Source organism: Cebus imitator, unplaced genomic scaffold, assembly GCF_001604975.1.
Source record: "Cebus imitator isolate Cc_AM_T3 unplaced genomic scaffold, Cebus_imitator-1.0 Scaffold765, whole genome shotgun sequence".
Taxonomy (NCBI): Eukaryota; Metazoa; Chordata; class Mammalia; order Primates; family Cebidae; genus Cebus; species Cebus imitator.
The window spans coordinates 424,002-451,104 of record NW_016108080.1 but is presented as its reverse complement, the minus strand read 5'-3'; the positions used below and the strand labels follow the sequence as shown (position 1 = coordinate 451,104).

Sequence of the window (27,103 nt, the reverse complement as noted above, 5' to 3'; positions counted from 1 at the left end):
CCTTGATTAGGTTAAGCGTAAATGATGTAGTATCATAACACAGTTTCTTAATAGGATGCATGGTGTTCAGTATTAGCAGAAAAGTTATATTTGGCACTAGCTATTCGATCCGAATGGGTGGAGGTAATAACTGTACCACAGTGTCCTGCCCACGTGTGTGTATGCACATGCATCACTGCTATCTGAAGCATGAAGCAAGGAAAATAGCTCCTTTCACTTTGTCCCTAATCACAGCCCCTCCCATCCTCGCCTCAGTTTTTACTTAAGCTAGTACATGAATCTGTGAAGAAATTGATAAAGTGATACTTTGCTAATTTAATTTCATGTGAATTATTAAATAAATAACTATAAAAACAAAATTACTAAATGCTATGGGATACAACTTGAGTTGGGCCCTATAGACATAATTTACAATTTTTTTTTGTTGGGTGGGGCTAGGCAGGAAAATGATTCCCCACTTACCTTTTCTTATTAGCCAGTTGTTTGACTTTAGAAAATGGACTCCTCTAATTGATTTCTATGTAGGACAAGAAGTGTTCATAGCATGAGGTTTTTGTCAAAGACTAGCAAGATTCTGATTACTGAATGCTACCAGCAAAAACGCTCCATTCTATACATCAATTTTTATAACTAGTGTCGCCTTTTGGATGGGAGTGTGGAAACTAAAAGCCGAGTTTAGGTCTTGATACTAGTTGATCATTATTGTCATCTCCCTCAGGAGGGAGAATTCCTTGCCTTGCCTTTTTCTGCTCCCAGTGGCTGCCTGTATTCTTTGGCTTGTGGCAGCTTCTTCCATCTTCAAAATTCATCACCCTAATTTCTGCTTCTGTCATCAGATTGCCTTCTCTTTTGTAGTCAAACCTCCCTCTGTCTCCCTTATATAAGCCAGGATGATTTATCCATCTAAGGTCCTTAATCATGTCTGCAGTTTCTTTTGCCATATAAGGTAACATTCACAAGTTCCAGGATTTAAGATGTGGATATCTTTGGGTGCCATTATTCAGCCTACCATACCATGCCAGTCCCCTACTGGTCTCTCCTCTCTCAGAAGGCATTCACTAGTATATCCAGAGGGAAATGCCATTTTGTTAAGAACTGATATAGCATAAAAATCTTTCTGCGGAAAGGTCACATATTCTTTATCCTTAAACAACTTACAGGCTGATAGAAGATGTGACTTGCTCCCAAGTATTTTTGACATTAGGCAGCACATGATAAGTGCTGTAGTGATGATGAAAATAGACCTCTAAGATTAGAGAAGGGGGAGGGAGGCTTTTAGATAGGGTGAGAAGTCTGAACTAAGCATGTGACAGTGAGGATGAAGGAAGTTTTAGCTCAGAAAGATGAAGCAAGGAGGTGAAGGGGAAGAATAGAAAGTGTAAGTCTGGAATGTGGGAAGGGTGGTGTTTGGGGATGGGGAAGAGAGGAGGCAGCAAATATGAGGATGATGAGAGGCAGGTGAGGCAGATGAACAAAGATCGGATCAAGCATTCAGCTTATGCTTAGTAGGGAAAGCATAAAGAAGTGATAGATGATTGAGCTGGAAAAAGGAAAGCTGGTCGCGGTGTGCAGAGTGAATTAAAGGCTGGAGGCAAGGAGACCTGTGTTAGCCACTGCAGCAGCCGTGCTCCTTGTTGTCTCTGGCCTCGGTCCACACACAGGTGAAACAGCCTCTTGTGTATCACTTGCAGATTTTGTTAGGCATACCCAGGAAAAGTCAGCCGACAGGCAATTTCAGGCAGGTAAAGCATTTGCTGCTTGTTATGAAGACTTACCAGGCACTGAAGAGGTAAGACTGAACTTAGAAAGAAGAGATAAACAGAATGTTCTCAGGGTATTAAAAGTTGCTTCTAAAAGGGGAGATAAGACAGAGGGGAAGTTTTTAAACTATTTCTTCTGTTCTCCTCCACCCGCCCTTGCCCAAGAAGAATGTCTACTCATTAACTGGCAAAACTGTGGGTTTTTTTTTTTTGGGAGGGGGGTGATTTCCTTTCTCCACAGAGTGAGAAAGCACATTTTCACTTAGATTCTCTAACTTAGCAGGAGAGGGGCAAAAAAAGGTACATCCATATTTCAATGAAGATAATGAATATAATTTTTTGAGTTTGTTTTTGGAGAGGTGGGAAAAAAAACCCTGTTCCTTAGTTTGCCTTTTTTTAAAAGTTATGTTTCGTGTAAAATACAAATAATTTTATTTTTAAAAATTTTAACTTTTAGGTTTGGGGGTACATGTGAAGTTTGTTACACAGGCAAACTCATATCACTGGGGTTTTTCTGTACAGATTATTTCATCACCCAGGTATTAAGCCCAGTAGCCAGTAGTTATTTTTCTGCTCCTCTCCCTTCTTTCCCACTCCTCCCTCAAGTAGACCCCAGTGTCTGTTGTTTCCTTCCTTGTGTTCATAAGTTCTCATCATTTAGCTCCCACTTATAAGTAAGAAGATGTGGTATTTGGTTTTCTGTTTCTGTGTTAGTTTGCTAAAGATAATGGTCTCTAGGTCCATCCATGTTCCCACAAAAGACATGATCTTGGTTTTTTTGTTTGTTTGTTTTTTCCTGGCTGCATTGTATTCCATGGTGTATACAAACCACATTTTCTTTATCCAGTCTATCATTGATGGGCATTTTGATTGATTCCATGTGTTTGCTATTGTGAATAGTGCTGCAACGAACGTTCTTATGGGTAGAATGATTTATATTTCTCTGGGTATATGCCCAGTAATGGGATTGCTGGGTTAAATGATAGTTCTGCTTTAAGCTCTTTGAGGAATTGCCATATTGCTTTCCCCAATGGTTTAACTAATTTGCACTCCCACCAACACTATGTAAGTGTACTCTTTTCTCTGAAACTTTGCCAGCATCTGTAACTTGCTGACTTTTTAATAATAGCTATTCTGACTGGTGTAAGATGATATCATGGTTTTTATTTGCATTTCTCTAACCTTTAATTAGATATTGAGCTGTTTTCTCATATTCTTTTTGACCCCATATATGTCTGCTTATGAAAAGTGTCTGTTGATTTCCTTTGCCCACTTTTTAATGGGGTTGTTTTTCTCTTGTAAATTTGTTTAGTTCGTTATAGATCCTGCATAGTAGACCTTTGTCAGATGCATAGTAGACCTTTGTCAGATGCATAGTTTGCAAATATTTTCTCTCATTCGGTGATTTTCTGTTTATTTTGCTGATAGTTTCTTTTGCTGTGCAGAAGCTCTTAATTAGATCCCACTTGTCAATTTTTGCTTTTGTAGTGACTGCTTTTGGTATCTTCTTCATGAAATCTTTGCCTGTTCCTATGTCCAGGATGGTATCGCCTGCGTTGTCTTCCAGAGTTTTTATAGTTTTGAGTTCTTACATTTAAGTCTTTAGTCAATCTTGAGTTGATTTTTCTATATGGTGTAAGGAAGGAGTGCAGCTTCAGTCTTCTCTGCGTATGGCTAGCCAGTTATCCCAGAATCATTTAGGGAATTATTTCCCCATTGCTTGTTTTTGTCAGGCTTATTGAAGATCAGATGGTCATAGGTGTGTGGCCTTATTTCTGGGCTCTCTATTCTGTTCCATTGGTCTATGTGCCTGTTTTTGTACTAGTATTATGCTATTTTGGTTACTGTAGCCCTGTAGTATTGTTTGAAATCAGGTAATGAGATGCCTCCAGCTTTGTTCTTTTTACTTAGGATTGCGTTGGCTATTCAGGCTCTTTTTAGGTTCCATATGAATTTTAAAATAGCTTTTTCTAGTTCTGTGAAGAATGTCATTGGTAGTTTGATAGGAATAGTATTGAATCTGTAAATTGATTTTGGCAGTCTAGCCATTTTAATGATATTGATACTTTCTATCCATGAACATAGGGTGTTTTGTCATTTGTTTGTGCCTTCACTGATTTCTTTGAGCAGTGTTTTCTAATTCTCATTGTAGAGATCTTTGACCTTCCTGGTTAGCTGTATTTCTCGGCATTTTCTTCTTTTTATGGCAGTTGTGAATAGGATTGCTCTTTTGATTTGGCTCTCGGCTTGGCTTTTGTTGGTGTATAGGAATGCTGGTGATTTTTGTCATTGATTTTGTATCCTGAAACTTTGCTGAAGTTGTTTATCAGCTGAAGGAGCTTTGGGCCAAGACTACACGGTTTTCTAGATATAGAATGTTGTCTGCAAACAGAGATACTTTGATGTTCTCTCTTCCTATACTTTTATTTCTTTGTCTTGCCTGATTGCTCTTACTTACTAGGACTTCTAATACTGTGTTGAATAGGAGTGGTGACAGAGATCTTACCCTGTGTCAGTTTTCAAGGGAAATGCTTCCAGCTTTTGCACATTCAGTATAGTGTTGGCTGTGGGTTTGTCATAGATGGCTCTTATTATTTTTAGGTATGTTCCTTCAATACCTAGTTTACTGAGAATTTTTAACACGAAGGGCTGGTGAATATTATCAAAAGCCTTTTCTGTATCTGTTTACGTAATCATGTTGCTTTTGTCTTTACTTCTTTTTATGTGATGGATCACATTTATTGATTTGCATATGTTGAACCAGCCTAGCATCCCAGGGATGAAGCCTACTTGATCCTGATGGATTAGTGTTTTCATGTGCTGCTAGATTCAGTTTGCAAGTATTTTTTTTGAGGATTTTTGTGTTGATATTTATCAAGAATATTGGCCTGAAGTTTTTTGTTGTTGTTGTTGTGTCTCTGCCAGGTTTTGGTATCAGGATGATTGCTGGCCTCATAGAATGACTTGGGGCAGAGTTCCTCCTCCCCAACTTTTTGGAATAGTTTCTGTAGGAATGGTACCAGCTGTTCTTTGTACATCTGGTAGAATTTGGCTGTGAATCCATCAGGTCCTGGGCTCTTTTTTATTTTATTTTATTTTTGGTTGGTAGGCTATTTATTACTGATACAATTTCAGAGCTCGTTATTGGTCTGTTCAGGAAATGAGTTTCTTGCTTGTTCAGTCTTGGAGGGTGTGCACGTCCAGGAATTTATTCATCTCTTCTCATTTTTCTAGTTTGTGTGAACAGAGGTGTTCCTAGTAGTTCCTGATGGTTATTTTTGTTTCTGCAGTGGTCAGTGGTAATATCCCCGTTGCTATTTCTAATTGTGTTTATTTGGATCTTCTCTCTTTTTTTCTTTGTCTAGCTAGTGGCCTATATATCTTACGAATTTTTTCAAAAACACAACTCCTGGATTTGTTGATCTTTAGAATGATTTTTCACATCTTGATTTCCTTTAGTTCAGCTCTGATTTTGGTTATTTCTTATCTTCTGCTAGCTCTGGGGTTAAATTGTTCTTGCTTCTTTAATTCTTTCAGTTATGATGTTAGGTTGTTAATTTTAGATTTTTCTAACTTTTTGTTGTGGGCATTTAGTGCTATAAATTTCCCTGTTACCAGGCCTTAGCAGTGTCTCAGAGATTCTGGTATGTTTTACCTTTGTTCTCATTCATTTCAAGGAGCTTCTTGATTTCTGCCTTAATTTCTTTATTTCCATGTAATTGCCTTATTTTAAGCACTTTTCTTAGCCTTGACTTCTATTTTTATTGCACTGTGGTCCGAGAGTGTGTTTGGTATGATTTCAGTTCTTTTGCATTTAGTGAGGATTGTTTTACGAACAATTATATGGTCAATTTTAGAATATGTGCTATGTGATGATGAGAAGAATGTATATTCTGTTGTTTTGAAGTGGAGAGTTCTGTAGAAGTCTATCAGATTCATTTGGTCCAATGTTGAGTTTAGGCCCTGAATATCCTAATATAAATAATTTTAAATGTACTTTAGTTGTATGGCATTTAGGGGAGAGAAACACACTGATTTTAGAGAAAGTTGGATCATTAGCGGCTTCCTCAGCCTACTGCCTCAAGCTGCACTGTGCTAAGTCCTGAAGTGTGATGTTTCGTTGATCCTCTCCCTGGGCCTCTGAGGTCTGTTATTACTCCACTTAAAACAGAAGGAAACAGTCTCAGAGTTGAAGTAACTTGAAGTGACAGAGCTGGCATCAGCCCCAGGTCATGGGCTTCCTCATCCACATTCATCACTGTTAAGTGGCCTCTCTTGGTAAAAATACTCCATCTCAGTGTGCAGTCAACTCCTTAAAAAAAAAAACCCAATTCCATGGTATTGTATTATGTTTTAGTTTGGATAATTTATAGTAGGAGATGGGAAATAAATGATTTTTAAAATACTTTTAGGCTTGAAAGTGTTTAATTTCTACTAAAATTATGTAGTGTATGCAGTGTCCAGAAGTCCTATTTCTGTATTTTTTTAAACAAGAAAAGCTTTGGCTGTGCTAGAAAGAATAGCATTTCACTTCGTTATGGGAAAAGTTTGCTTTATCCCCAGTAGCAGCTCTTTTGCTACTGGTAGACCTAAGTGCTATCACACCTTCCTACCTTGACTAACCCCTCTGATTATAGAAGTCGTTGCTCAAGTTCCATCCTCCTTTCCCTTCTCTCTCTCCTCCCTCTGCCTATCCCAAGTCCCTGCCCTCCCCCACCCCATCACATTATTCCCTCCACCGCCCGCCCCCCGCCATAGTGGAGCTCTGAAGAGTCTGTGAGTATACTTGTCACAGGGTTCCCTGTTTCTTCCCCCAAACTTACTGTAAGCCCCTCAAGGATAGTTCCTGGCCATCAATACTCTATAAATAATTGAACTAAATCTGCTCTTTGTCCAGGAGGTATATGAGATTAATCTGACGGCATGTTAAGTAAGGTATATTGCAAATTGAGACAAATTTAACAAATAGAGAAGGGGAAAAAGAAATAGGTAAGTGAGACTTAAAAAAAATAAGAGGAGGAGCTGCTGTTCTACGTAGCAGTGCTTTACCTGTAGCTGCTCACTGATTCCGGGTTTAATTCTGGCATCAGGGGAATAGAAAGCTGAAGCGAAAGAAACCTCTGTCTGTTTGGGTAGGGTACAGCGTATCCTGAATTTTCTGTTTGCTTTCTTGCCAACATTGGAGTTGGTGTCTCATGAGAAGGAGGAGAAGGACAGGAATCGCAAATGCCAGTGTCCAACAGTCCCAGTAGGGAGCTGGAGGGAAAGGTGGCTCCACTGTCTGTCTGTTCACCAGCATATCATTGACAGAGCTTGGGAATTTATTACTATAACCTTCCCTCCTGCTTTGAACACTGAGAGTGGCTCATCAATTGTTAAATTATTTACATTTCTTTGGCCCTACCAACAAACATTAACTCCTTCTTTAAATGAAATAGCCCAACTCCTGAAGCCTCTAAATTACTACCAAATTAATTCATAGAGATCTTGGTGCAACTTGAAATACTCCCCCAAACGCTTTGTCTGTTTATTACACTCCAGAGGCAGTATCTGATTGCTTTTATCTATCTTATCTGACATCTGGTGAATTTTTTTTTTTATGAAATTTGCCAGAGGTCTGCTAGATCTGTGCTGGTGGCAGCTACACGGTGCATTTATGTATACCCTTCAGTTATTATTAAAATCTTTCATGATATTTCTATACAGTTTTGAATAACCATTTTGTTTTTCCTAATGTCACATAATATTGTCTTTATAAAAGCATCAACAATTATTTGTTGTCTCCTATCCCATTTTTATTAGTATCACTCTTCTTGAACAATACAGAAGTAAAAAATTTTCTTTCTGCTTTTAGGATTGTGGAAATCCTGTCACTTGGAAAGTCAGCAGGAGTGCAAGGGGTAGCTTTGAGGAGATTGGGTGGTGAGAGAGAGGGAAGTCAGGAGAGAAAGTATGTACTTGTAAATGAATGAAGAGATTTTCTTGAAGCAAACAGTAAGTCTGTGCTACAATTTTTTTTTAAATGGTGATAATTAGATTCTCTAACCTTTTATATATAGGAACACTTGAGATTACAAAGGAGTGTGCAGTGATGCATGCTGCAGTGGGCAGTTTGGCATTGCAATCCTAGCTCCATTTTTACCTAGGTTTTCATGTCTTGTGAAGGTAGCAGCTCCTCCTCCTCTTCTTGTTGAGTCACTACAGAGGGATGAACTATTAGGACCAAGCTATATGTTTCTTTTCCAAAGTAGTCATTTATGTTCATGTTAACTATATCCTCTGTAGCCTTTGGGACAATTACATTACACATTAATTCTGTGAATTAAAAGGAAGGGAAAATAGAAGATTTTTTTAAGTGACCGTATTAGTCCATTTTCACACTGCTATGAAGAACTACCTGAGACTGGGTAATTTATAAAGAAAAGAGATTTAATTGACTCACGATTCTGCATGGCTGGGAGGCCTCAGGAAACTTACAATTATTGTTGAAGGTGAAAAGGAAGTAAGGCATACCTTACATGGCACAGGAGAGGTGTCAGAGGGAACTGCCAGACACTTTTAAAGCATCAGATCTCATGAGAATTCACTAACTGTCATAAGAACAGCATGGGAGAAACCACCTCCATGAGCCAATCACTTCCCACCAGCTCCCTCCCTTGACATGAGGGGATTACAATTCAAGATGAGATTTGGGTGGGGACCACAGAGCAAAACCATATCAGTGACATTAATCTGAGTCAGGCCTACCATAGGTAAGCCCTCATCACTTTTTCCAACCATGTGTCTTTTAGAAGTGTGGCTTCATCTCAGTTCATGAAACAAGGCCCTGCTACAATAGTGATTGATCATTTATTAGCTGGTAAAGCACATCTGTGCTGTGTGTTGTTGTTTACAAATCTCTCTTTTATACGTTATCTCTTTGTCTCACAGCCCCCGACCCCCTTTTTTTGGCAGCTTCACAACAACCGTTATATAATTAGACCTTAAGACTTAAAAAAAAAAAAAAAAAATCTTGTCAGTATTATAAATTGCAATCACATTTGCTGATGGACTATAATGACTCTAATCAAATAAGTGAATTTGGTTCAAGGAAATCAGTTCTTAGGGTCACTAGTGGGTCTGTGGCCAGAAGCTTCATTAATTTAATAATTGTCCCTCTCTGCTGCCAGTTGACCTCTGGATTTTTGCCTCTGTTCAAGTTGGTAATCAAAACATTGCCTGTAAAAATGGAGTACCAGCTAATGATAGGAACAAGTTTATGAATAACTCTAATTTCAAGAGCTAAGTATTAGTTCAGTTACGACTTTATTGCTTGATCTTAGGGATTAAGCTACGTAGCCAACACCTGATCTGTGTTCCTTTGTTTTCAATCTGAAAACTCAAACATAAACCACATAATTCATTAATAGTTTCTAAGTGCTAAGTCCTTAGCTGCTAAATAAATAGGTAGTTTTTTTAAAACCAAGGAAAAAAGTATTAAAAAAAGAAAAATTAATGATTTGCTGGGATTTTTTTAACCTTTCCTGATATTACTTGTACTTAAAGTTTAGTAAGATTTGATCATTTGCAAGTAGACAAAAATAAGAGGCAAGAGTAAACCAATTTATTGCTACATAGTAACAACAGAAGCATCCTGGGAAATCTGGCCCTTTCCCCACTAAGGAGCCTCTTACTCTGTCTTAAAAAATCACATTCTTCTCGTGCACATCTGGAAGCATCAGCAACGTATGCACGTGTTCTTTCACATTCATTCAGTTTCACTCCTTGTGAAAGTAAATGAAGAGTCATGTTGAAGAGTTAACTATAGGATACCCATTTTCATTCTGTGGCAAGTTGTTGACTGTATTCTTTTTCCATAGACGTCTTTGTCCAAAAATCAGCCTTTATACATGCCGTGTATTCAGGTATGCGGAGTGAATAATATGCACATGAAGTCTGGCTTCTCTAAAAGTAGCTGGGCAATAGTATTATCAGGTCATTGGAAGTACAGTAAATATGAAGCAAAGTTTCTGTTGTTGTTTTTAACAGTATTGCCATGAGTATTAAAATCACTTAAAGATCTGCAAGTCCCTCAGAAGAAAAATAGAATATGCTGACATTGTGTTTGTAAATGACTATTTTTCCAATTGAAACCCTAGTGGGCCCCCCACAGCTACCATTTCCAATGGCTTCTCCCCATTTCTTGATGGGAGTCATTTTTCAACTAGATGGCTCTGACACAGATAATGGCCATCTTGATTGCATCAGGGAACTATTCATAAAACAAGGACATTCAGGTGTACCTAGAATTTTTTTTCCTGCAACACAATGAAGGATTCTAGTTTTCCCTTGAAGGAGATTTAAGATTTAAATACCTTATGTTAAAATTACATGACCTCAGGACATTTTCTGGTGTGCTAAGTTTGTTTAATTATCTTAGATATGTGTGAGTTATAGTTTTCGGTGATCTTTTCCATCCTTAGATTTATCAACTCCACATGGCTACCTTTAAATCTTCATTACTATTATTTGCCTCCCTTCTTTTTTATTGCTAATCTAGGATATCTCTTCTAGGACTGCTGTAGCAGAGAAGTGGTATCTGATGCCAGCAAAGCTAACAGCTGTGACAGTAAAATTCTGCCAAAACCAATAATGAATTGGAACTTACAAATCCCTGTCTCAGCAATAGCCGTGGGACATGGAAAATATTTCTCTTTAATAAATAGTTAGAAAATCGTCTGCTTGAAAGTGCTAGTCAGATGGCCCTTTTTGGCATCATATTAATGTTGGAAAGAAAGGACCTTGGACTGAGATGATGCTGATTATCAGACGTTCTGTAACACATTCTCGCTCAATATATAATCTTCCTAATGAATTTCAAAGTTGAAACTTTTGGTTTTAGATTCCTAAGCACTTAAACTGATAAACTCCGATTCCTCATGCATCTTAGGAATCAAAAGACATCAGCACCTAGGAAAAGAAATTATAAATTAATATAGTAATAGCCTATAAACTGTTACATAAAATGATTTAGATTTTGTTTTTAGCTATTAAAATAGGTGTTGCTACAGTCAAGGCTATAGGTAGTGTCTGTCATGAGGGCCTGTGAGCTGACTATACATTTTAAATATATATATGCTGTAGGCCTGGAGTGGTGGCTGACGCCTGTAATCCCAGCAGTTTGGGAGACCTAAGGGGGCGGCTCACCTGAGGAGGTTGAGACCAGCCTGGCCAACATGGTGAAACTCATCTCTACTAAAAATACAATATTAACTGGATATAGTGTTGTGCATCTGTGATCCCAGATACTTGGGAGGCTGAGGCACGAGAATCACTTGAACCTGGGAGGCAGAGGAAGCAGTGGGCCAAGATCATACCACTGCACTCCAGCCTGGGTGACAAGAGTGAAACTCTGTCTCAAAACAAAACAAAACAAAGAACCAAAAATGTATGCTGTAATTCACAAGGCAAAGCCTACAGCAGCATATGGATGAATCATGGCGGCCACACCAGTGCAAAACCTGCTCTAAGTATTCCCTGGCCATCACTTAATAGTAGAAGTTTGTATAAAAGTAATATTTTATATCATAACATTTCAAGTCCTGTTACTTGAAGATAAATGATGATCCCAATGCTTATCTCATGCTTTTATAGAACACTTAACTTTTACAATGAGGCAATACAGTCTTATTGATAATCTCAAGGACACCATAGTAGACGAAGTACCTAAAGACCAGGAAGTTTGTTTTGACCAAGGTCCCTTCTTTATACATCTCATGTACAACCAGGACTTTAACCCAAGCCTTCTTACCCTAAGTTAGTTACTATAGGCCAGTAGACTACAGTCATGTATTTAAGTCTTTATAAATAAGGACAGTACTTACAACTCAACAGGAAAAAAAAAAAATAGCCTGATTTTTAAAAGTGGGCAAAGGACCTGGACAGACATTTCTCCAAAGAAGACATAAAAATGGCCAACCGATATATGAAAAGGTGCTCAACATCACTAATCAGGAAAATGCAATTAAAACCATGTTGAGATACCATCTCACACCACTTATGATGGCTTTTATCAAAAAGAAAAGAGATAAATGTTGGCAAGGGTATGGAGAAAAGAGGACTCTAGTATACTGGTTTGGGACTGTAGGTTGTTACCGCCATTATAGAAAATAATATGAAGTTTCCTAAAGAAATTAAAAATTAAACTTCCCTATGACCCAGCAATCCCTCTTCTAGGTATATATCCAAAGTAGATGAAATCACTACCGCATGAAGATATCTGCACTCCCATGCACCTTACAGTGTTGTTTACAATAGCCAAGATATGGAAACAACCTCAGTGTCCATCAGTGGATAGATAAAGAAATGCGTGTGTATGTACAGTGAAATATTATTCAGCCCTAAAAAGATGGTCCTGCCATTTGTCACAGCATGAGTGGATCTGGAGGACATTATCCTAAATGAAATAAGCCAATCACAGAAAGAAAAATGTTGCATAATCTCACTTATGTGAAATCTTCAAAATAGCTCAAATGTATAAAGATAGAGAATAAAACAGCAGGGGTATGGGTGAGTAGGAGGAGGAAAATAGGGAGAGAGGTAGGTCAAAAGATACAAAGTAGCAGATGCGTAGAATGAGCCAGCCTGGGTGCCTAATATACAGCATGAGGACTGTAGCTATTAATAGTATATTAGATTTTTGTTAAGTAAATACATCTTAGCTGCTTTTATCACAGCCAGAAAGGAGAAACTGTGTGAGATGATAAATATGTTAATCTGCTTCATTGTAATAACCAATTTACTGTCTATATGTATCCCATAACATCATGTTATAAACCTCAAATATTACATGATAAAACTTATAAAAATAAATAAGGATAGTAGGCATTTTGATCTTAAGAGAAAAGGCCACATCTTTGGTTGTGAGCTTGTTGTTCTTTAGTCTTCTCAGCTGATGAATCTTTCCCCTTAAATAGGTCCTAGAGGGTTAGGAAGAGATTCTGCCTAGATGTTGGCAGCCACTTATTCCAAAGAACTCATTGATCAATGATGTCAACAGGCATTCCTTTATAGGAGGTTAATGTGTTGCTATATGGAAGGGGCCTAAACCCTGCCAGAAAGCAAAGCTGCTCTGTAGTAATCTTTATAAATTTTTTGGTGAAAGTTTTATAGCTTTTAACTGATGTAGTATATGGTATAATACATAATTAAGATAGTGAGCCAAGCCAGTCTGCTGGATTGGAGTCTTGGTTTCTGTCGTTTACTAGATGTGTGATGTGTTGCAAATTACCTAAACTGCTCTGTGCCTCAGTTTCCTTATCTGTAAAATTAGATAATAATTGGACCTACCTAAGAGCTTTATTAAGAATTCAGTGAGCAATGCCATAGTTTATACTCAATATAAATAATAATGTAAACATAATATCAGTAACTTTATACAACAGGTTTTCTCTTTTAGGGTCCTTGAGGAGATCCCAAGGGAGTAGATTTTGGCTGCCCCACATGGTCAGACTTTGAGGCCTCTGTTGCCTTTGTGCTGTTGTAATGGGACACATTCAGAGCACTTGGCTGAAATACCCTGGCTTTGTCGTGATTACTCCATTATTCTCTTTAGGTTGTAGGTGATTCTCTCTAGTCTCTGTTCTGTGCTAGGCTCCTGACCGTACACAGAAGAGGGAGCTCTTTGCCGAGGCATGGGAGACTGCACCTGGCCAGAAAAAACCACAGTTATCCCCAGTATCTGGCATGCTCAATGCCCGTGTAAAGCCTCAGATGACAGAAAAGTCAAGGGTAATTGTGTAAATAACTAGCATGCATTGAGTGTTTGGCTCTTTGACTCGCAATGTGCTACAATTTGTATATGTATTAATTCATTTACTTCTCACCAAACCCTAGGGGGCAGATAAGGAAACTGAGGCAGAAAAAAAAGTCGAGCAATTGGCCTAAGTTCTTACAGCACATTATGTGGTGAGGCCATCATTTGAACTCAGGCTGTCTGGTTCCAGAGCCATGCTATTAAACAGGGCATCCTGTCTTTTACATTGGACTGGCTCCCTCAGAAATGCTTCTGTGAGTTACATTTGGCATGGTGCCATTAGCTCTGTCAGGAGTAATTATGGGAAGAAGTCTTGTGAAACCTGCCACTGGATATCGTGAGAATGTCAGGATACCCTGTATCACACAGTATCCTCTTTGTAAGGACTTCTGGGAGAAATTTTTCTCAGTTCTGAATAACAAGAACAGGTAAATTCCGTGACCAAATTGCCCTGCTTTTACTTCTTAGACGTTATAAATTTCTTCTTTACCGCTGACCACTGAAAAGCTAATGATCATATTTGTACCCACCCTTGGTTTGTTATTATGGTTTTGTCAACTTTGCCTTCAGTTTGTCACTACATTCGCTTTTCTTTTGATTTCACTCCATATTTTAAAAGTCATTTTTAAGGTAAAGTTATTCATGCATATGGGAAAATGTTCAAACAGTTCAGAAAAGCATAAAAATAACAAAAATCTTGTTTTCTCTCCCCCACACCATTTCCTACTCCTAGTTTTTTCTCTCTAGAAATCTAAGTACTTCTTGTGTATATAGAAATGTCTTATGCATAAACAAATATATGTATGTTATTTTAAATATGGAATCATGCTAATATACACTGCTCATCAGATTACTTTTTTATTTTTAAATTTCTACTTTAGGTAAATTATCATAAGATGTAGAAATAAAAGAAAGGTTAAGAATAATCCCCAACCATCGTTTCCCATCTCTTCAAGGTGTCCAATGTTAACACTCCCCATGTATGTTTCCGTGGTACCTTATCTTAGTTATAACACATGTTTGAACATATTGTCTGTTTTTAAATCATCTAAACTATGAACTCTTTGCAAAGCTGGATGGTGGCGTGGTGATTACAACGTCTCTGGTACCTCACACACTGACTAGCACACAGCAAGCATTCAGTATAAAACTAAGGCAGTCACCCAGACGGAAGAACACATAGATGAAGAAATTAATGCCATTTTCTTCATAGGAAACATTCCATTAAAAAGCTAAAATTGATCCTGAGTATTGCACTATGACACACCATCAAGAAAACAGATTATTTTATACTAAATAGAGGAGAAAATTCAAATGGAATACAAACGTGGAACCGTTGTGCCTGGAGTGAGTGTATGCTTCCTGTTGCAAATGTAACAAGGGACATGGATCCTTAAGTGACTGTGGAATATAAATGAAAATTCTCTGCATGTTTACATGGCTAGCTGGGAAATTTAGACAGCAGAAATTCAACAGATACCTGTTGAGTGGCCTCTATGTAGGGGCATTGGGTTGAGCTCTAAGGGCACTGTCATCAAGTTATGCTTCCAAAGCCCTTAAGGCTTTCAAATATAAGAGAATCTAAAACCTAGCTTTACCCCCAATCTTCTGCCCTCCCCACCTCTCCAAATAAAGGAGATTCCTGAGAAACTTCTAACCTTGTTTACCATGCCATGCCTAGATAATTATCACCCAATGAGGCTTTGCTTTTTCCTGCTTTCTAACAGTCTGTCGTTTTTATAAGGGCCCTGGTAATGTTTCACCTAAAACTTATAATGCTTCGTCACAGTGATGTTTTGTTTTGCTTTTTCCCGAGGGGTGAAGTAGAAAAATATTTTGATACTCTTCTAAATTCTGTAAGCAAACGAAACAAATATATGGTAAGAAAAAAATTGTTCCAGATATATTTTGACCGCTACCTGTGACTTTTTAAATATGTTCACTGGAATTAAAAAAAAAAAAACGACTTGAATAACATGTTTTCTTTATGAGAAAAACAGTAGCAATGCTGTTATTCTCTTTGGATATCCATCTTTCTCTAAAAATTTCACACAATTTGTTGCTATCACATAGTCTTTTTTATTATTTTCTTTTGGCTTCAGTTTGGTTTTCAGTCCTTTTGAAAGGAAAATTTGTGTCTCGTTTTTGAAAGGTAAGTTTGTGGCACTATGGAAAGAAAATCTTTGGCCTAGAAGCAATTTCCAAATTGACCATCTCTTTCTTAGAGTATGCTTTGGTTGCATTGAAATGTGAAGTTTAAACATAGAGGCATGATAATGAGAAATGCCTCCTGATTTTAATGTAACAGAACAAAGAAGTGTGCATTTTATGTGTAGACAGCAAATCTGTAGGGATTGTTATCTGAAGTGGCAGTGGGGAGCTTGGGGGCGGGAGGGGGTGGGGCAGTTCTTACACAGCCAGAGCAATCTGAATTGCTTCTTAGCATCAGCGATTCAGCCGTATCTGTGTCCCAGGAGAATGTACGTGTGACTCAAAAAAGGGGAAAAGAAGAAACCAAACCAAATCCAAGTATAGTTGTAGCCTAAGAACGAACATGTTAGGAAAAGGCTTATTTAAATTCACTATCATTGATGTTCCTAATTATATTTTTAAATGGAATGAAGATTAGGAAATCATTTCAATTAGGTGTGTAAGATTACCTGCTGGACTAGCAGCTAGAGAATTATGAGGTCTATTAATTATAAAACATTTCCTAAGTACCAAATGTACCGTTCATAAGACAGGCTGTAATTTATGAGTTATGGGCAATAAGTGGAAAGGAGCACAGTGATTCACGTAATCACATTTTTCATCTCTGACAGAACCTTTCTCTTCATTTAAGGTTATGGGAAGACACTTTACATTTCTTATCTTCTGCTGTATTTCATCCAGTGGCTCATCAGTAGTTCAGAGGGGTATTGTTTTCCTAGAGCTCGTTGAATCCCTGACATTTTCACTCAAGATTGAGAATTAGATTTTTGTCTTTCTTTCATGCACTCAGGGTAAGCAATGTAAAGTTGACAGGGGTATTTAGCTAAGAATCACTAGCACCTTGAAAACTAGAATCCCTGGGGAGAGCCAGATACACAAAGTAACAAGATACAGAAGCATTAAAGCTGCCTGGCTGCCCGGCTTCCCACTGGGATGCAGTGCAAATGTCTGCAAGGAATGCTGCTTGCAGCTGTACTGGATGGAAATGTACATTGGTAGTGCATTTTGATAGTCAGAAAAGATTCTTTCTTGTATTATATTGCTAAGAATCAAAGGAAAATTTTTACAAGATTTTTACCAAAACATTTATGAAAATACATTGGCTTACAGACATATTGCAGTCCCTTTTAAATAAGAGTATTCTGTGCTCTAAAAGATAGCCGACAGAGCATCAGGACAGACTATTACAATAGCTTAGTGTTCAGTCATAACTATCTTCAGCTGAGACCCTTGAGCCTTGGTATACCATGTACGTTCAAGGATGTCTCTATTTTTTTTTTCCAAATTATGTTCAATTTCCCATTCCTATAAACCTGACATTTTTTATTTTTGCTAATTGGAATGTACTTTTTCTAACCAACTTAAAAACCATTTTGGAGCCAATACATTTCACATACTTTGTTATATTTTATATTAAACGATTTCTGGATTTCATACAATGGTCTTTTTTTGGCTGGTACAATTGCACAATTAAATAAAATGGAGAGAGGAGGGATCGCTGTAAAAGGAAAAGTATCGCTGGTGAGGGCTGGAGACAGGCAGTGTCTGACAGGAAGAGCTGTACCTACAAAGACCATGGAAAGAAAGCTAGACCCAGAGAGCTGGGGTCTAGCAGCCCAGCTTCTCGCAGGGTACAGTACATGGTATAAAGTCTCTGGAGCCTCCTGCCAAACATCTTGGTGGCATATAGTAAACACTTAGTAGCTTTAAAATGATTCATCTTTGCCATGAAGGGAAGTCAGGCATAACCCAAAATATCAAAATAAGGCTGAGAATTTTTCTTTTTATCTCATCCCAGTTATAAATGAAAGGCTGGAATCTGATGTGAACGTAGCCTATTGTTGACCCTTAGTTTCTTGGTAACATAGGACCTGCTTCAGTTCAGATCTTTAGGAGGTTTACGTTGTTTTGCATTTATTTAGCACCATGTGGTTCTCTTCCTTTAAAAACCTGATGCTTTCGAGCTACTGATTTCTCATTCTTGTTTCCAGATCACCATCCAGTTAAACACAGTGTATGTATTTTTTTCTCTTTCCAAACTTAAAAATGATAGTAATTTTAAAAATGCATTATTAGTTCTGTTGATGATTTATGGCTTTTAGGCTTTTGAAATTGTATATGATTAAAGATTATACATTTAAAATATACAAAAGATCATAGGAAAACATAATGGCAGTCAAGCAGTTCAGAACTGCTACTGGAGTGCAGAATTTTGAAAAACTATTCCAGTTTTATTTTTGTAAAGAGGGGTCTCACTATGTTGCCCAGGTAGGTCTTGAACTTGTTGCCCTGGTTGGTCTTGAACTCCTGGCCTCAAGTGATCCTCCTGCCTCAGACTCCCAAAGTGCTAGGATTATAGCCATGAGCCACAGAGCCCAGCCCCTATAATTTTAAATTCACATTTTCTATATAGAGATTTTGAAAACTAAAATTATATCGATTGCTTTACTATCATTCATATTCATATGTTATATAGTTCCCATTATATTGTAACTTGCCATTTCACTTATTATATGGTATTTGAAAATATTTTTCAATAGTTACATAAAAAACATGTAGATTCACCATAGGTATTCTTGTAGTGTTATATGTAATACATACTTTTAAAAAATTTCTAAATCTTTCTTCAGTCTTAAAATCTGTTGGAATTGGTTTTGGATGGTTTTTTGTTTTTCGGTTTTTGGGGGATTTTTTTGGTTTGTTTTATGGTCTCTGGTAGATATTTTAGATCAGTTAAAAAAAAAAAAGGCGGCTCTTCACTGCTCTTCGGTTAATATGTTAACAACTATCATCAATTTCCTTTTCTCCCAGAACTATATAAAAATCTTGCAAACAGAAAGACTCCTTTTGCATTGCCATGAGAGTTCTGGGTGCTCTGTTCAGCCAGCCGGATACGTGGAATGGCCATTGTGTTTTGTCCTTTTGACCAGCTGCTGTTATGTCTGAGAGCCCGTTCTCCTTATTTCTTAGCTGGACACACAACTGCCAACTCGACAACCCCTGCCTTACTTGCAGCCAAGGGCTAAGATGTTTTGTTGGTTAATAACATGCATGAAAAGTGTTGTGGGGAAGACCTTCTGGGTAGTCTCCTTAAAGGCAAGCAGGAGGCCCTTCCTTATATCTTCCTGCTCATTCCACACAGATGTGATGGCACCAGCAGCTTCCTTGGATGTTAGGGACTAAGTCTGTACCTTAAAAGTGGCAGAGCAGTGAGCTAGGAGTGTTACGAAATAGTGGTCCCAATCCAGACTCCAAGAGAGTGTTCTTGGATCTTGCGTAAGAAAGAATTCAGGGTGAGTCCACAGTGCAAAGTGAAAGCAAGTTTATTAAGAATGTAAAGGAATAAAAGAATGGCTACTCCATAGACAGATGGTTGCCCATTTTTATGGTTAGTTCTTGATGATACGCTAAACAAGGGGTGGATTATTCGTGACTCCCCCTTTGAGACCATATAAGGTAACTTCCTGACATTGACATGGCATTTGTAAACTGTCATGGTGCTGATGGGAATGTAACAGTGAGGATGATCAGAGGTCACTCTCATCACTATTTTGATTTTGGTAGTTTTTAGCTGGCTCCTTTACTGCAGTCTTTTTTATCAGCAAGGTCTTTCTGACCTGTATTTTGTGCTGACCTCCTATCTCATCGTGTGACTTAGAATGCCTTAACCGTCTGGGAATGCAGCCCAGTAGGTTTCAGCCTCATGTTACCCAGCTCATATTTAAGATTGAGTTGCTCTGGTTCACATGACTCTGACAGGAGGAACCCAGATCTCTGATGACATCATCGTACCATGATACCTGCACTAGATCACCATCTCCAGGCTTTTTACAAAACAAATGAGTGCCTATCTTTTCTTAAGCCCCAGTTTCTTTGGGTTTTTTTGTTGTTGTTGTTGTTCTTTGCAGCCAAACCTAACCTACACAAACACAGTTGCCACATCTTTCTAGGATCCTTCAACATCATCATATATGAGATTTCTTGGCAAAAGTGAATAGAAAGGTAAATGAAAAGATGGCTTTTGCTGGTAAATAGCCAAAAATTCTTCAAGTGCTCATTTTTCCTGAAGCGTATGAGTCTCTTAAGGTATTTAAAGTTTAGACTTCCCATGATACTAGCTTTTGCTGTAGCATTTTAGGAAAAAAAAAATGAGGAATTGAAATACGATGGATATGATAATATAAGTATTTAAACATTTACTACGATTTACTTATGTTTTTGCTTAGCAATCATTGTAATAAGAAGCCACCTTTGCTGACTAAGCTAGGTAAGTGCATTTGTGGGAGCTCTTCCCATGGGAGAGCTCATGGAGTACACAGCACCCTCGGATGGTGAGAACTATTGTATCTCTCATTAACAGATGAGAAAATTCTCCCTAGCCCTCCCTAGTAACCTAACCTCCCCCTTAACCTGCTCTTTATTTTCATTTTTCTGATATGCTCATCCCCTTCTCTCTTGCTGTATTTATCTGTTGATTTATTTCTATCTGTCTCTGCACAGTCAAATATAAACTCTGTGAGGCCAAGTATCTTTACGTGTTCACTGCTGTATATCACATACCTATAATAGTGACTGACATACGATAGTTGCTCAGTAAATTCTTGCTGAAATAAAACAAGATTATGCAACTAGTAAGTGAATGACCTACAACTTGAGCCCTTCTAGCTCAAGAAGTTATACTCTCAATTATTATGACATATTGTTTTTCAAGCTGCTTGCATATTCTGTTGACAAAGTGATGTTATTAAATAATTTGGAGGTTTTAATAATTTTTTTTAATTATTAGATTGTGTTTGTATGTGTGTATATATATGCATATGTAGATATGTAGTTGTAGGTTTACAGAAAAATTGAATGGAAAATACGGAGTATTCCCATATACTTTTCACCCTGCCATCATCACCTCCCAACCCCCACACTTCTCAGTTTTCCCTTTTATTGACATCTTGCATTATTAGTGGTACTTTTCTTACAGTTGATGGGCCAATATTAAAACACTATTGTTGGCTAAAGTCCATAGTTTACATTAAGGTTCACTCTTAGTGTTGTATATTCTATGGATCTGGACAAATGTATAATGACATGCATCCACCATTACACTGTCAGAGACAGTAGCGTCATTGCTTTAAAAATTTTCTTCTCTGCCTATTCGTCACTTCCTACCACTGATTTTGTTTTTAGTTTAATTTAATTTTTTAATTTATTATACTTTAGGTTCTGGGGTACATGTGCAAATCATGTTACATAGGTGTACACAAGCCATTGTGGTGGTTTGCTGCCTCCATTGCCCCATCATCTACATTAGGTATTTCTCCAGTGCTCTCCCCCCACAATCCTCCCACCCCCTGCTATGCCTCCCCGAGCCCCCGACCCCCCCAGGCACTGGTGTGTGATGTTTCCCTCCTTGTGTCCGTGTGTTCTCATTGTTCAACACTCACTTATGAGTGAGAACACGCAGTGTTTGGTTTTCTGTTCTTGTGTCAGTTTGCTGAGAATGATGGTTTCCAGTTCCACCTATGTCCCTGCAAAGGACATGAACTCATCCTTTTTATGGCTGCATAATATTCCATGGTGTATATGTGCCACATTTTCTTTATGCAGTCTATCATTAATGGGCATTTGGGTTGGTTCTAAGTCTTTGCTATTGTGAACAGTGCCACAATAAACATACGTGTGCATGTGTCTTTATAATAGAATGATTTATAAGCCTTTGGGTATATGCCCAGTAATGGGATTGCTAGGTCAAATGGGATTTCTATTTCTAGATCCTTAAGGAATCACCACACTGTCTTCCACAATGGCAATGACTGATCTTACTCTCTCCAAAGTTTTGCCCTTTTCAGAATGTCATATAGTTGGAATCACACAATATGTAGCCCTTTCAGATTGGCCTCTTTTGCTTAGCAGTATGCATTTAAAGTTCTTCCATGTCTTTTTTTGTGACTTACTGGCTCACTTTTCTTTTTATGTCTGAATAATATTCCATTGTGTGGATATACCACAGTGTATTCATCTGACAGACATCTTGGTTGCTTCCATAGCTAGGTCAAACAATATTCATTTTCATTGTGACTTTATAATGGGCCTGCATTGAGAACCAACATTGAAAAGCTGTTTAAATTTGAGTGAGACATAGATGGGCAGCACTGCTTTTCCTGTTTCAGGTTTTCCTCCCTTGGAGTCTCCTAAAACCATATTCCAATGCTGTGTATAAAAGGCCTGAGATATATGTAAACTAAGAAGAGGAGGAGGTAGAAACAGGGCTCAAAAGCATTTGAGCTCAAGGGCTCAAATGAGTTCTCATGTTGTCAGCACTTCATAATATTAATAATGCTTATCTTGTGTTTATATTGTGTTTATCTTGTGCTATGTCATGCCAGTTAAAAGGTAATCTACACACATTTGATAATGTTTGTTAATTCTCAGCAAAAATAAGATGCCACAAAAAGCAGGCAAAAGTTTTCACATATGACATGGATAAGGCTCCTCCGTTTTCTGCATTATAGCTTGTCATTATTTTCTCTTTTCATTATAAATTAGAGAAGCTAAGCAATATATTTTGGATTGGGATTTTCTTTGTTTAACAAGTGGATGATCCATGCTGTCCTAGTGGCATTTAGAAAACCTTTAAGCAGGAAAATTCCAGATCTTATCTGCCTGTGCACTTTGTCAGTTTCTTGCACAGGCGAGGGTAAACAAGCAGCACAGCATCTCAGTTCTGTTTTTTAGGTAAAGTGGCCCTTGTATTCTGGCGGCTTGGAGAGGTTTCCTGTAGTGCTTTTCTTTATCCACTCCAGCCCAGCCCTGCCTCTTGAGCCTTCTTCTATGTCATACTCTTCTGCCTGCCTTTACTAAATATGAGCTATCAATTCTGCACTTGATGTATTTTGTCACATGAAATGAAAGTTATCAGGGACTTGAGTGTGTTTGTTCCTCTTTTCTTGGATAAAGCTCTTTGCTATTTGGCAGTTTTTTTCTATATTTATTTTTTTTAGTATGTTCTCTCTAATGGGTGACACTACTACATTGTCTACCCAGGCCTGACAACTCAGAGTCATCATTGATTCCTTTCTGTGTTCCAGATAAGGAAAATGGAGTAAGCAAAAATAGAGGCATCTGGTGTGAGCCTCTGTTAATTAAGTGTTGGTGTGCTTATCAGTTTTAATGTGCTGCATCCAAGATAATAGGCTCAAATAGTGCTATCTAGCATGGGAGACAGACAGTTAAACAGATATTTGAAGTAAAATGGACATGTGTTGTGAAAGAATTATGCATGGAGGGACCTTCTATGAAGCTTGTTTGGGGTAACCTCTGAACAATCACGTGTGACTTGGGCATAATATTTGTATTTGGTGGGGCCTTGTAGGCGGAGACAGAGAGATGTTAACAGGCAAATTTGAAAAAGTAGATGGAGGCCAGATTGTAAATTGTAAATTGATTCAGGTTGAAATCATGATAAGAAGCCCAGCCTTTATTGAGTAATTTATTGTGGAATCATCAGACGTTTTTAAAATGCAGAAGAACGAGTGAACCTGGATTACCAGCCTCTTTTCTTTCTTCTGGACTTCGCATTGTAACCCATAGATAATCTCAGATGCTCTTCAAGGGCAAAACCAAACTCCTTCTCTTTCCTTCCCCATTATTCCTATTCTGATTTTCCTCATCTTATTTTTGACTCTCGCCATCTGCAGCAGTCACCCAAGCCAGCGATCTTGGGATCATATTTACCTCCTCTTTATCCACTATGCCATGATCAGCAAGACAGCATGTCCTAAGGGGTCCTTCTGTATATGGAGCTTTAGTCCATCCCCAGCACTCCATTTCAAACTGTAATTTATTATTATTATTATTTGAGACAGAGTCTCATTCTGTCACCCAGGCTGGAGTTCAGTGACATGATCTAGGCTTACTGCAACTTCTGCCTCCCAAGATCAAGCAATTCTGCCTTAGCCTCCCAAGTAGCCGGGATTACAGGTGCCTGCCACCACGTCCATCTAATTTTTTTATTTTTCTTAGTAGAGACTGGGTTTCAGCATGTTGGCCAGGCTGGTCTTGAACTCTGACCTCAAGTGATCTGCCTGCCTTGGCCTCCCAAAGTGCTGGGATTACAGAGTGTGCTACTGTGCCAGGCCACAACTCTAATCTTTTATCAATTTAGAACTATTAAATTATGCCAATTATTTTTTAGTGTACAGTGGTCAGGTGAATTATTTTACTTTTTTGCTTCAGCATATGGGGCTGAAACGCTATTAGATCTTTTTATATGGTTAGAGTTATACATATGCATGCCTTTTGAGATACTGGGGGAAAATGTCAGTGCATTAGAAATTCACAGGATGGGCACTGTAAACCATTGAAATCTTTCTCTGACTTTGTATGTACCCTGCTGTTCCTCTCTATTTTATTAGTTAAGATTAGGTTTGGAACATATAACGACGAATCAGTCATAGTGTCTTAAACAAGAAAAAGGTATATTTCTCATGTTAAAGAAGTCTGAAGTCTGATATGATGGTTCCATTATGTCATGAAAGATATGGGAACTTTCTGTCTTTATGCTCTACTATACTGGTACCCAGCTTCTATCTTCCAGATTATTTCCTGGTGTAAGATGGCTGCTGGAACTCCAGCCATCATGTCAATGAAACAATTCCCCAAAGGAAGAAAAAGGTAGATAGATAAAAAGTTGTTCTCCATCTAAGCATCTCTTATTAAACAGCCTTTATGGACATCCCACATACCACTGTCACTTCATAGACCAAAACTGAGTCACAGGGCCGTACCTAACTGCAAGAATGCTGAGAGTTGTCATCTTTGCTTTTTCAGGAGACAGTATATTTAACTTAATGTTGGGGTTCTATAATTATAGAAGAGAAGAAAGAATGATGTTGGTGTAGGCAATTAGAGGAGGAGGAGAAGCAGCTCTGTTCCAGATAGATAAAGCCATCCTCTTTATACTGAGCAAAATAAACCTGTTATTACCAGTATTATTGGGTGTTTCGTGCCTCAGAGACCCAGGAACTTGTAAGTTAAAAAAATAAAACTGATTCTCATATGACACCTTAGTTGAAAATCATTGCCCTGGTGAATTTATAGCATTTGATCAAATGTTTTCCAGGAATAACAACCACTGCATAAAGTTATATACTCTTGGGTTATTCTGAGACATAAATTAGGAGATTGTCATAAGAACTCATATATCTTAAAATATATGATTATATCAGAAGAATGTGTTGTATAGGAACAGCATGTTTTCTTCAAAGACCAGAATGATTAGACATACTGGTCAAACATATTGAAGAATTAGATGTGTATCATATTGGTCTTGGATGTGAAAACACAGCTTCAGAATCCTGATTATACTACTGTATCAGTATAATCTATTGGATTCATTTTTATCTCACCTATTTTGTTGTCTTCTGTTATCCAAACATGTTGTGATTGGGGTGAACTAAGGAATAAAATCAATGACATCTATTACTACAGTGTTTTTACTTTTAAAATTCTTGGTCTTTTTGGCTTCATAAAACTTCATGTGATAATCACCATGGCTCTCCTATAGAGCAGAGAATTGAAACAGAAAACCACACTATTTTCTAAGCTAACAGGTTGTCCATTTATTTATTTATTTATTTATTTATTTTTAGAAGTGAAAGGTCTCACATATTTATTACTGAACCCAGGCAACCAAAACCTTGTTTTTTTTTTTTTTTTTTTAACATGAATAATGGAAGCACTGTGCATTGTACTAATGCCTTCATAACAGACACAGAAAGGAAACTGTTCAAACTTCTTCAGATGGCAGTGACATTTTTCAGCTTGATTTGGTAACACGACTGTGACCTACAGACAGCATAAATATGTGTGCCATCACATGTGTAATTTCTTACAGACCAAGTTTGGTTCTTCTCCAATGTCTCCTTTTGGAGTTGTACCTGATTTTATTACCAGTTTTCATCCGAATCCACTGGGGAATGGGACCATTTTGCTTTTGTTTCTTGGCCAGGAATCACTTAATCCTGAAAGTCTTGTGAGAAGACATGACGAGAAACAGAGTAATGCACACACCGCGATGCCGGAGAAAGGAAGAGAGGAGCCAGGATGTCCATTTAAATGAAGGAGTAGTTAATGGGTTCCTGCAGAAAAATGGTCAATTTGTTTGCATATTTTTCCCTTTCATTTTCCAACTTGCCAGAGAATACCAGCCTCCTGAGAAATCTGAATTCTAGTCATATCCCCCTTCCCCCACCATCTAGGTCTAATTATCCCCATCTCAGAGCTCTTTCTAGGACCCATGAATTAGCAGACTGCACCTAAGGATACAACTTAGCACTCACAAGGTGATGCACAGACTTAGAAATGGAGAAAACAGTGGTGAACTTAGTTAAAAGCCAAGTTTGTCTCTTGTCTCCTCTTATTCTTGCCTTCTTTCCTCTGTGTGGGTAGTTTATTTACATATAAATAAAGGCAGAAACTAGAAAACAACGTAGGCACAACAGGAAAGTGAAAGTTACAGTGACAGTGATTTCCTTCAGGCTTTTGCTCAGAGGTCACTACTTCAGTGATGCCTTCCTGGCTATGCTATCAGTATGGTCTTCCCTGCACACCCTCTGATATTTCGTATGCCCCTTTTCTGCCACATGCTCTCCTCCTTAGCCTTCATTTTATGAAATGCAGTATATTTTTGCTTATTTCCCTTGTTTACTGGCAGTTTCCTCCACTATAAAGTAAGTTCTGGGAGAGTCAAGGATGTTCTGTTTGGTTTTGTTCACTCCTAAATTCCTAGCATCTGTAGCACTGCCTGGCACAGAGCAGGTGCTGGATGCATGCATATTCTTGAATGAATAAATGAGAATACATCAGGAACTTAATTGTCCCAACATTCAGTTTGATTATTTTTATACCACTTGTTAAAGTAGCATCATTTAAGTAAATGTAATCTGAAACTTAAGGAAATCCGTGGTACAGCTAGTTGCATCTTGTTGGAGCTTGTTATAGATGCCAATTTTCCCCATATTTAGATAGTTTTTGATTACTTCCTGTTTAGACTAACTGTAATTTTCCTCCTCTTGGGTGTCCTCTTAGTTTTTCCAGGCACAAAATTACAGTGAATCATGAGTCTCATTATAAAACAGTTTGATATTACAATTAGTGGATCTTTCTTTCCTTCCTTCCTTCCTTCCTTCCTTCCTTCCTTCCTTCCTTCCTTCCTTCCTTCCTTCCTTCTTTCTTTCTCTCTCTCTTTCTCTTTCTTTCTTTCTTTCTTTCTTTCTTTCTTTCTTTCTTTCTTTCTTTCTTTCTTTCTTTCTTTCTTTCTTTCTTTCTTTCTTTCTTTCTTTCT

The 27,103-nt window shown here is 37.9% G+C and overlaps 1 protein-coding gene and 1 pseudogene across 1 annotated transcript in view; one reads left to right on the top strand and one right to left on the bottom strand.

Moving 5' to 3' along the window:
- LOC108297035 (ceramide synthase 6-like) overlaps positions 1-27,103 on the top strand; it is a 158,290-nt gene that overhangs the window by 17,870 nt on the left and 113,317 nt on the right. The window lies entirely within an intron of this gene.
- Positions 25,586-26,852, bottom strand: LOC108297036 (annotated as a pseudogene).